Genomic DNA, 12,256 nt, shown 5'->3' with positions numbered 1-12,256 from the left:
ATATCAAGGCCAACTATACACAGACGGAATTGTTGCATGTTGCATGCATAAATACAGTCTTTAATTCTCGCATATGATCATATTAATACGGTTTAGAAATAATTAAACCAAACGAACAAAAAGGATCGCCACCAATACGAAAATATAATGTCGTTTCTGACTTCGAACGGGATGCAATAAATTGAAACCTCGCTCGTAGAACAAATGCACCTCGAAATAAAACAGGTGCATTTGCTGCAGTTAAATAACACGAATAACGTAGTCTACATTCAGTTCTATAAGGAGAGCAAAGTAATTGGATATGCTAGTGACAAAAATAACACACATTATGTGGAGTGCCGCCCGTTTGGCATAACATCTTTTGGCATTATACCGTTTGGCATAACGCTATTTGGCATAATGGTTTTTTGGCATAACGGTTAGTTGGCATAACGGTTATTTGGCATAACGGTTATTTGGCATAATAGTCTTTTGGCATAATGATCATTTGGCATAATGCCATTTGTCATCCGTATAATATCGTGGTCTCGGCAAGGATTTGTAATCGAGTTTCACGTAGGTTTCATCGTCCATGATTATGCAGTTCAAATTTCCAGCAAGAATCGCATTGTACAGCTTTCGAACCCTCGGCCTGATCGATGCTTCTTGTTTCGGACTACGTTTTGGTTGTTTCTGCTTCTTATAGACTCGAAGATTCAAACGTTCTTTAGCACGAAGAACATTTGTCTTCGAAGTGCCCACTTTTTTGGCCACATCCCGAACTAAAACCTCCTTCTTTTGCTCGAACGCCTTCAGTATACGTTTATCCAACTGAGGGTTAGCAGGACCTTTTTTCGACCCGTTTTCGGTTTATCCTCGAAGCTGTTATCCTCACCGAACTTCCTGATTGCATTTCGCACGGCTTTTTCATTTACTCCTTCCATTTTTGCTATCTTTCTCAGTGACAGTCCGCGCTCTGTGCACCATTTGTACACAATTTTTCGACGTTGTTCTGATGAAAGTCAACGCATTTCGAAACAAACTAATGAAAACGAATAAACAACTGCATAAGTGGTTAGAGAAGAGTGTAAACAAGAGGACGCAGCCATAAAAATTGACAGATTCTGAACCATTGCGAAATGGCAGCGGTTTTTGGTTGCGTCCCTATTTTCTGGGACAGTCTTTATCCCTTAGTTAAGTACGAACGAGCGGCAGCGAAGTCGGACAGCAGATCATTGGAAACGATGGCATAACGCTAGCCGCATTAGACCTTTCAAGATTGCAGTAAATTAGTACAAATTCTATTAAGCAGCATCTGTTATGCCAAATGACTGTTATGCCAAATGACCATTATGCCAAATAACCATTATGCCAAATAAATATTATGCCAAATGTCGTTATGCCAAACGTATTCTGCCAAACGGCTTTATGCCAAACGTGGTAGCCTCCATTATGTGGAGCAAGAAAACATCAAGTACAGGGTCCGCATGTAACTTTTTTTAAACATTCAATAAAACACAAACGGTTCATCCGATTTCAAAATTTATTTTTTCATATTAAAGTACAATTCTTCCGGGTAATTGTGGAATATAATTTCATCAAATGGCTGCCTCGGCTGGCCTTGCAGTACCCCATACGGTCGGTCCAGTTTTTCAGTACATTTTCGATTGTATCAGCTTTATTTCAGCTATGGCTGCACGAATGTTGTCCTTCAAGGCTTGAATTGTCTCTGGCTTGTCCACATAACACTTATCTTTGACAGCCCCCCAAAGATAATAGTTTAACGGCGTCAAATCACAGCTCCGAGGCGGCCAAACGACATCCGAATTTCGACTGATAATTCGATCTTCGAAGACTGTGCGCAGAAGATCGATTGTAGCGTTGGCTGTGTGGCACGGAGCGCCGTCTTGTTGGAACCAAATGGTGTCCAAGTCTTCCTCTTCAATTAACGGGAAGAACCAATCGCTAATCATGGCGCGGTAACGCTCGCCATTGACCGTGGCGGCGGCTCCTGCCTCATTTTCAAAGAAAAATGGCACAATGATGCCGCCAGACCAAAATCCGCACCAAACCGTGACTCTCTGAGAATGCATCGGCTTCTCCATGATAACGTGCGAGTTTTCCGTCCCCCGATGCGACAATTTTGCTTATTAACATACCCGCCGAGATGAAAATGTGCCTCATCCGAGAAGATGATTTTTTGGCAAAAATCGACGTCTTCTTCAAGCTAATCGCCAACCCAGTTTCAAAGTAAAACTATTTTCACGCGTTCCTCAAGCGTATACACAACCATTTTCGTTCAGCGGAAGGATAAAACTAAGTTTCTGTCAAATCAGAAGTCATTTCTGATTTGACAGAAACTTAGTTTTATCCATCTATGCACATCCGCCATCTAACATTTTTTTTTTGAACTAGCGGTTATTTCGACATTGGTAACCTTAATGTCACATTAAGGTTACCAATGTCGAAATAACCGCTAGTTCAAAAAAAATGTTAGATGGCGGATGTGCATAGATGCTTAAACTTTTGAGCACTACCACTTTACGAAGTTATAGAGTTCGAAGATTTAAATTTCTAGAATAATCAATCAAGGTTTGTGTAAAATCGTTTTGAATCTTCAATTTTTTTACAGCTATTATAATGAAAAATTATTCTAGACACTCTATCTCGTACCACAAGCTGTATTTTACTGTTTGATTAATTCAGACATATTTACAAGTATGAACAAAATGTCAAGTCACTGCTTCAACTATGTTCCGCTCATTGAATGCGTAATTTCTACCAGCGAATCATATTCGAACAACTATAATTAATGCCAAATTGCCGTCTATAAATTATTCGAACTTGCTTATATAGCGATAAAATTCGCAGATACACATGGGTTCAAATTGCACACCTCAACTTTGGCAAAGGCGTTCGGAGCCCAATTTGACCACTTAGACGCACGATGCTGCCTTGTCCCTAAGCACGATGTTTCGCGTGAAATTCTCGCAAATGATTCTCACATTAACATTTACACCCATCACCTCCAACCCCAACCTTTCCCGTACCCCACGATGACTGACAGCAAATGTGGATTTCGCATTGTCATCAACGCAGCACAGTAGCAACCGATAGAGTGCGGTACTTTTTGCTTCAAGGCCGAATCGTCTTGAAGCGGGGTTGTCTTAAGGAGTGCAATAGCTGTTGAAAAGAAAAACAAAAACAGTTCAGACACTTTTTCTCTAGCAATTGTTCTGATGTGTCGAAGCGATTTCGGTTTCTACGACGTAAGTGTCACTGTTTAATGAGTGTAAATTTTTTTTGCAAAGAAACGGAGAATATAGAGCTATAACGTCATGATGCTATCTCGATCATCAAGCTGTAACAAGTTTATAACAAAATGCTGTTTTCGTAGCAAGTGTTGGTCTGGTCTCGTTAGTAGTTAAAATATCAAAGTTTTCTAACAAGTATTCAAAGAAGAAAAATTGGGAAGCGATATGTTGATTAAGATAACAGAGACTCACTCAAATCAATGATGATAGTATCATTCATCAACCTGCTTAAATAAACAAATAGTGACTTATCACCGTCCAGTAACTTAGTTACGGATTGCGTGGTGGGTATAGCAACAGTTATAATCATCATCTAGCGGTCTAAAGGACTATTTACTGTTACCTTGATAATGACTTCCCAAGTAACCGCATATGCATTATATCACCGACATTTACAACTCTATTTTTACATTGTTGATGTATCATTACACTAATCCTACATACTTTAAAGCAATGTGCATTAAATTTGCATTCAAAATGCAACTAAGTATTATCTTACAACAACCTTCCACCGTGCTATATATCGAAATTCAATGCAATATTTTGAAGCAACGAAACTTTAATAATAACAGTGTAAGGAAATTGAGTAGCTGCATTAAATCAATGTAATGGTATTGATAAAAAGTGGAGTAGTTCTGTGATTTAAAGCTAGTCTAAGTTTATCTTTATTTACTATTATGTGTCGGTGGTACAGAAGTAAAATGGATTCCGAGGAAAATTTGCCCTTTACTTACATGGAAACATTCGAAAACAATTACGAAACCAGATAGTCACGGTTTACTGGTTCAAATCCAAATAAATATAAAATAAAAATACAACATAAACAACAATAATAGTGATCTTCATTTATTTATGTTGAATATTAAATATCTTTTTCAGTATTTGAATTTCATTCGGAACTCATTATTTAAGTACAGAGCATGTGACATGTGGCGTTAGCTCGCATGTTCGTTAATTTTCTCGTCGACTACAGCAACGGTTTTTTTGCAATTGCATTATTTTTTGCATATTGAATTAAATTTAAATGGTTAAGATTTCGTTGCTGTTGTCAATTTTAGTGCAGTCAAAATCATCGTTTTGGGAGCGTTAATACAGCTTGAGAAGTTGCAATCGCTGTTAGTTGTTACCGTAACGAGCAAGCTGTGAACAGAATTGACTTATAACCAGCGATTTACAAGGACACCTTTCGCCCTAACCGAATATGACGCAAGATGGAAACACCTTATTGCACACGTAACACATGCATGCCATACCGGGGAAAATTCTGCCACATTTCCTTTTCAACGGAAATCGTTTCTTCGTACTGCAACATGTACCCTCAAAGGTAATATTCATTGACCTGCGGAGGAAGGGTCATGTACACGCATTTCTAAGGCACTGTCAACCACGTACACTCGGATTTTGTATTTAACGTTATCATACTCGATACTGAGCACCTCGATGTTAATCGCATATTGTTCACGACTGAACATGTTATACACCGTACTACGATTTCAATGTCGTTTGTTGTTAGTCCAACTTATCAGAGCTTACACACTTAGACCCAATTCTAGAGCTCGGTGAAGAAAAATGCCGAGACAGATCGGTGACATACAATTTTGTTGACTGCTCAGTAATCGATGTTATGTTTTCCGATTTACTGATTCTCGGCAAAGTGCATCTTTTTCTCAATATCGGTGATTAACAATTATTTACCGATATTCGGTAAGACAACTGTCATTTACGTTTTACATTTTCGCTTGGCATTACGCAATTATTTTCTGACGTAATATTTCGGAAAAAATTTCCGGTAGCCATTAAAAAAAATGGAATTAGCCCAAAGAGCGACACTTAAGTATCCAGTAAGTCCACTACAAATTGTAGATGATTAGCTCCTTCCAGATCCTGCTTTTACCGTCGGGAAGTCATTATAAGATATGTCAAAGAACTTCAACGACATTTCAACAAATATATTCGACAATTGGCAACTTTGCAATTGTACGTCCTCGAAACGTAAGTATGAATGCTTACAATAAAAACCTGTTTTAATCCACCTAGTGGTGCAATGATGTATAATACTATCATGTATAATACTATCATGTATAATACTGTGGTATTCTTCAAAATAATTTTTTTTGATTCTTAAAAGAATAACCGAAATCGGTTTGTTTGACCGTTTACTGATAAAAACTATCAATTGGAGAAGTTTTGAGGTCGATTTAGAAATTTTTTTACGGTTTTTCGCCTTTTTCAGTGATGGTATAAAATATTTAACACATTTTAACCTATATTTCCGGATCCGGATGAAATTCAGGAATTACATATGGGACCAAAGGACCTTTGATTTGAATCTAAGTTTGGGAAAATCGGTTCAGTGCAAAAAACGTTACTTACACACATACGCACACACACACACTACTGAAAACTCAATAATTCATAAATTACGTTTCGTTGCTTTTGCCGAACATTCAGTAAAGGGTAAGCCGAACAGACAGAAAACTTTTTGTTGACAATTTCGGCAATAACTGGCGTTTGTCAAATTTGAGATAACCGAGACTCAGCACTTTTAGCTTTTGCCGAGATGATTACCGAATACTCGATAAGGCCATGTTCAGGAGTGTTCTAGTTTTAGATGCATAATTTATGTCAGTTTTAAAATTTAAATCTAGAATTTATAATAAAATAAACTGCCAGCCCTAGCAGCGTTGTATCTGTGTTTCAAATATAGAAAAAATAGAACGGCAGCGTATACCAGTTTCAAATTTGACAGTAGAACTATTCGAATAAATGAAACTACTGGCTTACTGGGGATACGTTTGTTTCAGTTTCAATTATATTATAGAACATCCCATATGAAGCTGGCAGCTGCTAAATTTGCTCTAATGCGTTTGGCAACGAAAAACAATAAGTGTGTAAAATCAATACAGATTGAATTTGATCATTTGATGATTTGAAGTCCATCGTTCCGCAGCTGCATAGTAATATTGGGAAAACTAAATTGGGTTGTCACGTCAAGGTATTCTCAATTATAGTGACAGTGAGTCAATCTAGACTGTTTCGTCATATTCATAAATAAATTTGTAACTGAATATAAAATCAAAACTATGCACATTATTGCGTTAGCAAGAACTAAACTACAAAAGGTCTAAACATAAAATACTGCGACACAAGTTCACCTTCCACTTTACAGGGCAAAGTTCTGACTTTTACAATTTAATACAATCACCTTCCCGACCACATTCAACATGATTGGATTGTGTTCATTTTGTTTCAAAGCAAAGCAAAACCCTAGCCCCACATTCCCATGCGGAAGCTGGCCTTCTGTTTTGTCAGACATAGAAGCCGATATTTGGAGTACACGGTAACTAGAGTGCCTCTAATCAGAGTGACGACAGCTGTTCTTTTGGAATAGCAGCAAATGACCTGTCAAATACAATGTAAAGCAAACGAAGCTGCCAACATTTCGAATTAAATGTTTTGAATTGTTACCAATATTACGGATGAGATGTCGTCACTCTGGTTATAGGCACTCTAACGGTAACTGAATGACTAGTGGAAAAGACTACTACGACTGCTGGTTGTCACCATTTAGCGACTGGTTGTAACTTTTGGTTAAACTTTTTACATCAATTACCAACCCCCCACTCTAAATTCTATAATCGGTAAAATTTATTGGATTTACCGAAACAATATGATTTACATTACCATTTTGTTCGCAATCGGCAATGTTCTGCCGGCAATAAAACAACGCATAATTTGAGCCAATATATTCGGAAACTTGCGAAATATGAGAAATGTTTGTCCCTCAAAACATTTGTCCAAAACATACTTTCCGCGTCATATTCCATTGATCGTTAATAGGATCTTAATTATCGCTGCATGAGTGGCACAGTTGACCCACCAGCGCGGGTTCAACTATGCAACTTTTGTTTTGGGTTGGTGGTTAGCTTTATTGTTGGTGTTAAGTGTTAATACTACTGCGAAGACTGCTGTGAAATGTGCTATTATGAGGACGCATGATAATGATGATGGTAATGACGGCTTAATGGAGGTGTTGTCGGTCCTAGTTAGTGGCGTAAAGCTTTTCGCGTACAAAATGAAGAAATCTTAGGGATTTAATTAACTAATTAACTGAATGATGGTTGAAGTGACAATCATTTTCGAAAAATCACAATCTTGCTCTCATGGGAAAACTGACAACTCAAGGATACAAGACCTTAAGCCGATGCGCTGATATGACTGAACAAAATTGTAAACGGTTTTTTATGCAAAAATAAAGTCTCAACTGCTACAATTTGTTCGTGTTTCAAAATAGTTCATGCCAGCTTACCAACAATTAATACTTACAGTTTTACTGCGGCGGACTAAACCGCTTGATCTGAAAACAACAAAAAACAATTGGTTAGTGAAACTGAATACAATTAAAATTTATCAGCAGACGGTTTAGGCTTCAATATTTTACAGTTTAAGAAATTTGACACATTGAAAAAGCTATCATAGAGGCAAATGTCGAAGGGTAAATGGCACGAAAGGCAAAGGTTTGGAAACAAATATTGCAAAATTGTCACGAGAAAATTCTCATGAAATTAGTATCCGGAATCACATATGATAGCATCGTAATTGTATTTCTCGTTGATTTTTCTGAACCAGAATTTTATAGTTACATCTTGATATTATAATCTTATTATAAACTTCTTTTATGGTTGTCACTTGCACAGACCTCACCCGACAGTCTGTCGTGGAAGAAGCGACTGCTGGACTTACAAAAATTATGCCGGGCCACAGAACAAGCGAAGATTTCTATAGAATTATATTATTTCATTCGCTATGATGTAAAGTTTTCATCAACTTGGATCAACTTTTAATCAATACGGAATGTTTTATTTGGAAAACGCTAATCTTGCTAACTTTCTAGAACTGTTTTTCCAATTTAACAATCCTGAGATATGCTAAAACACATCTAAGATGACAATCCAATTGAACTCGTTACTTTTCGTATGGACGATGGAGTTCTATTGTCAATCTTATCTTACAAATTAGTTGCTCAAGCGGTAATATATACCTACGAAACCTACTGTGATTGATTTAACTTTCGTTTAATATCATCCAAAAATGATGTCAGGTCTACTTATTACAGTGGGGTCTCGTAAAACGCGGTTCACCGAAGGCGTGAACAACGAATCCACGATATATGAGACGGGTTTCGACTGATTGAAGCAATGTCCTCGAAAAACTTGTAGTAGGTACTTAAACCCACCATTCAAAGTCATTTGGCAGGTAATTAGTTGAGAACTACTCCATCAACATCAGATCAATCAGGACAATTAGTAGAGAACTACTCTATCAGGCGTTTTGAAAAGAGCATGCAATAATTCATATGTTTACAATAAAGAAAATAATTTGAACATGAAATATCGCGAATAATTTAGTGTCTAGAATCTTCGAACAACTTTTCGAGAGACTTTAAGTTTAGTAAAAAATAGATTTCGGAATCATTCTATCAATATCCATTAAATAATTGACGGAACAGTTCTTATTGTATCTACAAGGTGGTTCAGTAACTGAAAATCAGAATTGTTTACGAGAGTTATGTTATCGATCGATTTGACAATGAGTTGGTGGAGGATCGACAAATTGAGAACTGTACAGTTCGCTTTCACATATCATCCAAGTCAGTCGATAAAACAAAACCGCTTACGTTCGGGACGGAAGAAACCAAGAACAGTATTGTGTAGTGAACAATGAAATAATCTCGAAATGAGTGAACCATACGAACAAAAGCTACCGCCGGTACGAAAGAATACAATTATTGTTGACTTCAAGCAGTACGAAATTTGACCTTCGATACGACAACTTGAAGATTTGCTTAAGGAGCAAAAGCATTTTGACATTAAACGTGTACATTTACTTCAATGCAATAAGACAAATAATGTTGTTTACATCCAGTTTTATAAAGAGTTGGATGCAATTCAATTCGCAAAAGACAATAACAATGTGCACTATGTGGAGCTCGAGAACATTAAGTACAACATTCCAGTATATATGGAAGATAGTACTATAGAAGTGCGTGTGCATGTTATTATTATTTATTTAAATTTATTATTTACAAAATCGGCTCAATCGGCCACGCAAAGCTTGTCCGCAAATAGGCCTGAATAAAAATATTTTTCAAATAAAATTGAGAACTGTTGTAAGCTACTGAACGACATCGACATCTGAAATCTGAGGAGCTTGATAGACTGAAATTCGAACTTCATTTTAAAGTTTTGATTATTTATATACTTAGATATATTGTTAGGTACATAAAACGTGACATGTATTTTGCTTATTTGATTTTATTTTTTATTTTAATTTTTTATTGAACCTGGAAATGAAGCGAAAATTTCATAGTTTCGGTCTTCATCAGGCAATAAATCTCTTCATCCTTTATGTCAACGGATTACGATAGTTCAACCGATACAAAAAAGCAATTATGATAGAATCAATAGACGATACATTCTGAAAAAGGCCGTGATCAGATAATGCTGATTGACTTTTCAAAAAAAAAACTGCTACGTAAACGGCCAAAGAGACATTTCGGCGAACAGATAAAAAGTGCAAATCGATAAATTTATAACGCTTCTGATGGCTGGGAAGATTGTAGGGACCCCTCCAAATAAGTATGCGAAGAGTATACCGAAGAAGGTTATACTGAATGACTTCGACGCATTGGATGTCGAGTTAACAATAAGAAGTCCAGACGACAGCATCATTTTTTAAGAATTGTTTAAATTAATTTACAATATATAGCTCCTAAATTATCACACATTTGAGATATGGCGTGATCTACGTTGTATTGAGAACTAGCGCATTTGCGATGCGGAGAGTACAAATTTTATACTATAGAAGTGCGTGTGCATGATCTTCCCTCAAGCGTCACCGATTCGCATATATTCGCAGAACTATGTCCCAATACGGAGAGATTCTCTCTATCGAAAAAGAAAAGTGGAAGAATTTTTTCCCAGGTATTCTAAATGGCGTACGTTTATTACGCATACACTTGAAGAAGGCTATACCTTCTTATGTGATTTTCGGTCAAGATACAAGAATTCCGTGGAAATCCATTGTTACCTATGACAATCAGATGGCCACAACGGTGGCGGGTTTTTCAATCATCTAACAATATCTTCTAAACAGATAATTCTGATAGATTATGTAAACAATACGGTACACAAGTTCAACCTGTTAGAGTGATTTCTTTTAAATACATTTATGTTTTGCCAATAATTTATATTTTGCACAGAAACTGGTTCAGGATCGCCACCTTTCCGAATAATCAATATTATCTTTACGCGTAATCCAACTTTGTGGTATTAAAAGCGATACAATTTACCCAATCCTTACTAATGTGCTTTTGGTGTGACAGTTCTCAACTACTCAACTCTCAAGACAAAACGGGTCTATACTACACTCAATTCATCAGATTTTTCAAGAAATATTGATAAATCGTAAGACGCTATCACAGAGAACAGACATCCAAGCTAGTACATTTTTTTTCAAAAAGCTGTGTAAAGCATACAAGTAAAAATCTGATGAAAAATCACCGTTGCGCACGGCTTTGCACGCATTGATTACCATTGTATGAAAGATCGAATGCAAGAACCCATAAGGCATTACTGGGATGCTCGAGGCGTCTTTACAAGAGAATTGCTACTTGGTGAATTTTTAAACCACCGTTAAATTTCTTACACACATTGAAATATCTACTTAGATGTCTGTACTCTGCGACGCTATCTAACTTTTTGGATCGATTGCAAACATAATCTATTTGTCAAACCCGTTCAGAAAACAAATACAATATAATATCCAACTATTTAGGGTGACTGCAACCTTAATCATCTCAGACTCATCCCATATACAAAAATTGTTTTAATCCACCTAGTGGTGTAATGATGCCTTTCTAATATCTCACGTATTCTTCAAAATAATTTTCTTTGATTCTTGAAAAACAAAAGTGAAAAAGAACTCAGGTCGGTTAGGTCATCTCTGAGGAAACGAAAAGAGGTACTTCCGAAACCGGTATCCGGGAACCGGTATAATCGAAGTTGGTTCGAGAAAAGTGTCTGAGATCCATTTTTGAATTTATGGCTACGATCTTCGGTCATTCATCAAAAACCTAGGAACAAGGAAAGCCAAATTAATGTTTGGCCGTCTACTGACCATAACTACTGATTGGAATAGTTTTGAGACTAGTTTAGAAATTATTTTACTTTTTTTGCCTTTCTCATATAGAAAAGTTATGCAATCACTGTGAAAACCGACCATTCGACTCAGTTCGTCGAGTACGCAAAATGTCAGTATGTGTATGTGCGTATGTGTGTATGTAACGTTTTTTTGCACTAACTTTTCTTGGAGATGGCTTAACCGATCTTCACAAACTTAGATTCAAATGATAGGTTTTGTGGCCCCATACAATATTCGTGAATATTATTCGGATCCGACTTTCGGTTCCGGAACTATGGGGTAAAATGTGCAAAAAATTGTGAAAATAAGTGCACTAACTTTTCACAGAGATGGCTGAACCGATTTTCACAAACTTAGATTCAAATGAAAGGTCCTGCGGTCCCATACGTAATTCCTGAATTTCATGCGGATCCGACTTCCGGATCCGCAACATAGGGAAAAGTGGGTTAAAAATTGTATACCATCACTGAAAATGGGGAAAAACCTTAAAAAGTTCTCTAAATCGACCTCAAATCTTTTCAAATTGATAGTTTTTATCAGTAGACCGATAACCGATTTCGGTTATTCTTTTAAGAATCGAAGAAAATTATTTTGAAGAATACCACAGTATTATATATGATAGTATGATTGATATAAGAAAGGCATCCACTAGGTGGATTAAAACAGGTTTTTTCCGGTGCTTCCGGAATCAGAAACCGAGAACCAGCATAGCCGGAACCGGGTTTCGAGGCCAGTTTAGAAATTTTTCACTTGTTTTGTTT

At 36.7% G+C, this 12,256-nt stretch overlaps 1 protein-coding gene across 7 annotated transcripts in view; it reads right to left on the bottom strand.

Moving 5' to 3' along the window:
- Positions 1-12,256, bottom strand: part of LOC131427047 (dual oxidase maturation factor 1) — a 95,405-nt gene that overhangs the window by 16,537 nt on the left and 66,612 nt on the right. For all 7 annotated transcript variants that reach the window (XM_058589932.1, XM_058589931.1, XM_058589934.1 and 4 more), the window contains one exon: positions 7,620-7,650. The gene's annotated coding sequence lies outside the window, so the exon portion shown is untranslated. The remainder of the gene's footprint in view (positions 1-7,619; positions 7,651-12,256) is intronic.

This window comes from Malaya genurostris, chromosome 2 (assembly GCF_030247185.1).
Source record: "Malaya genurostris strain Urasoe2022 chromosome 2, Malgen_1.1, whole genome shotgun sequence".
Lineage (NCBI taxonomy): Eukaryota > Metazoa > Arthropoda > Insecta > Diptera > Culicidae > Malaya > Malaya genurostris.
This window is presented reverse-complemented; position numbering and strand designations above follow the sequence as displayed.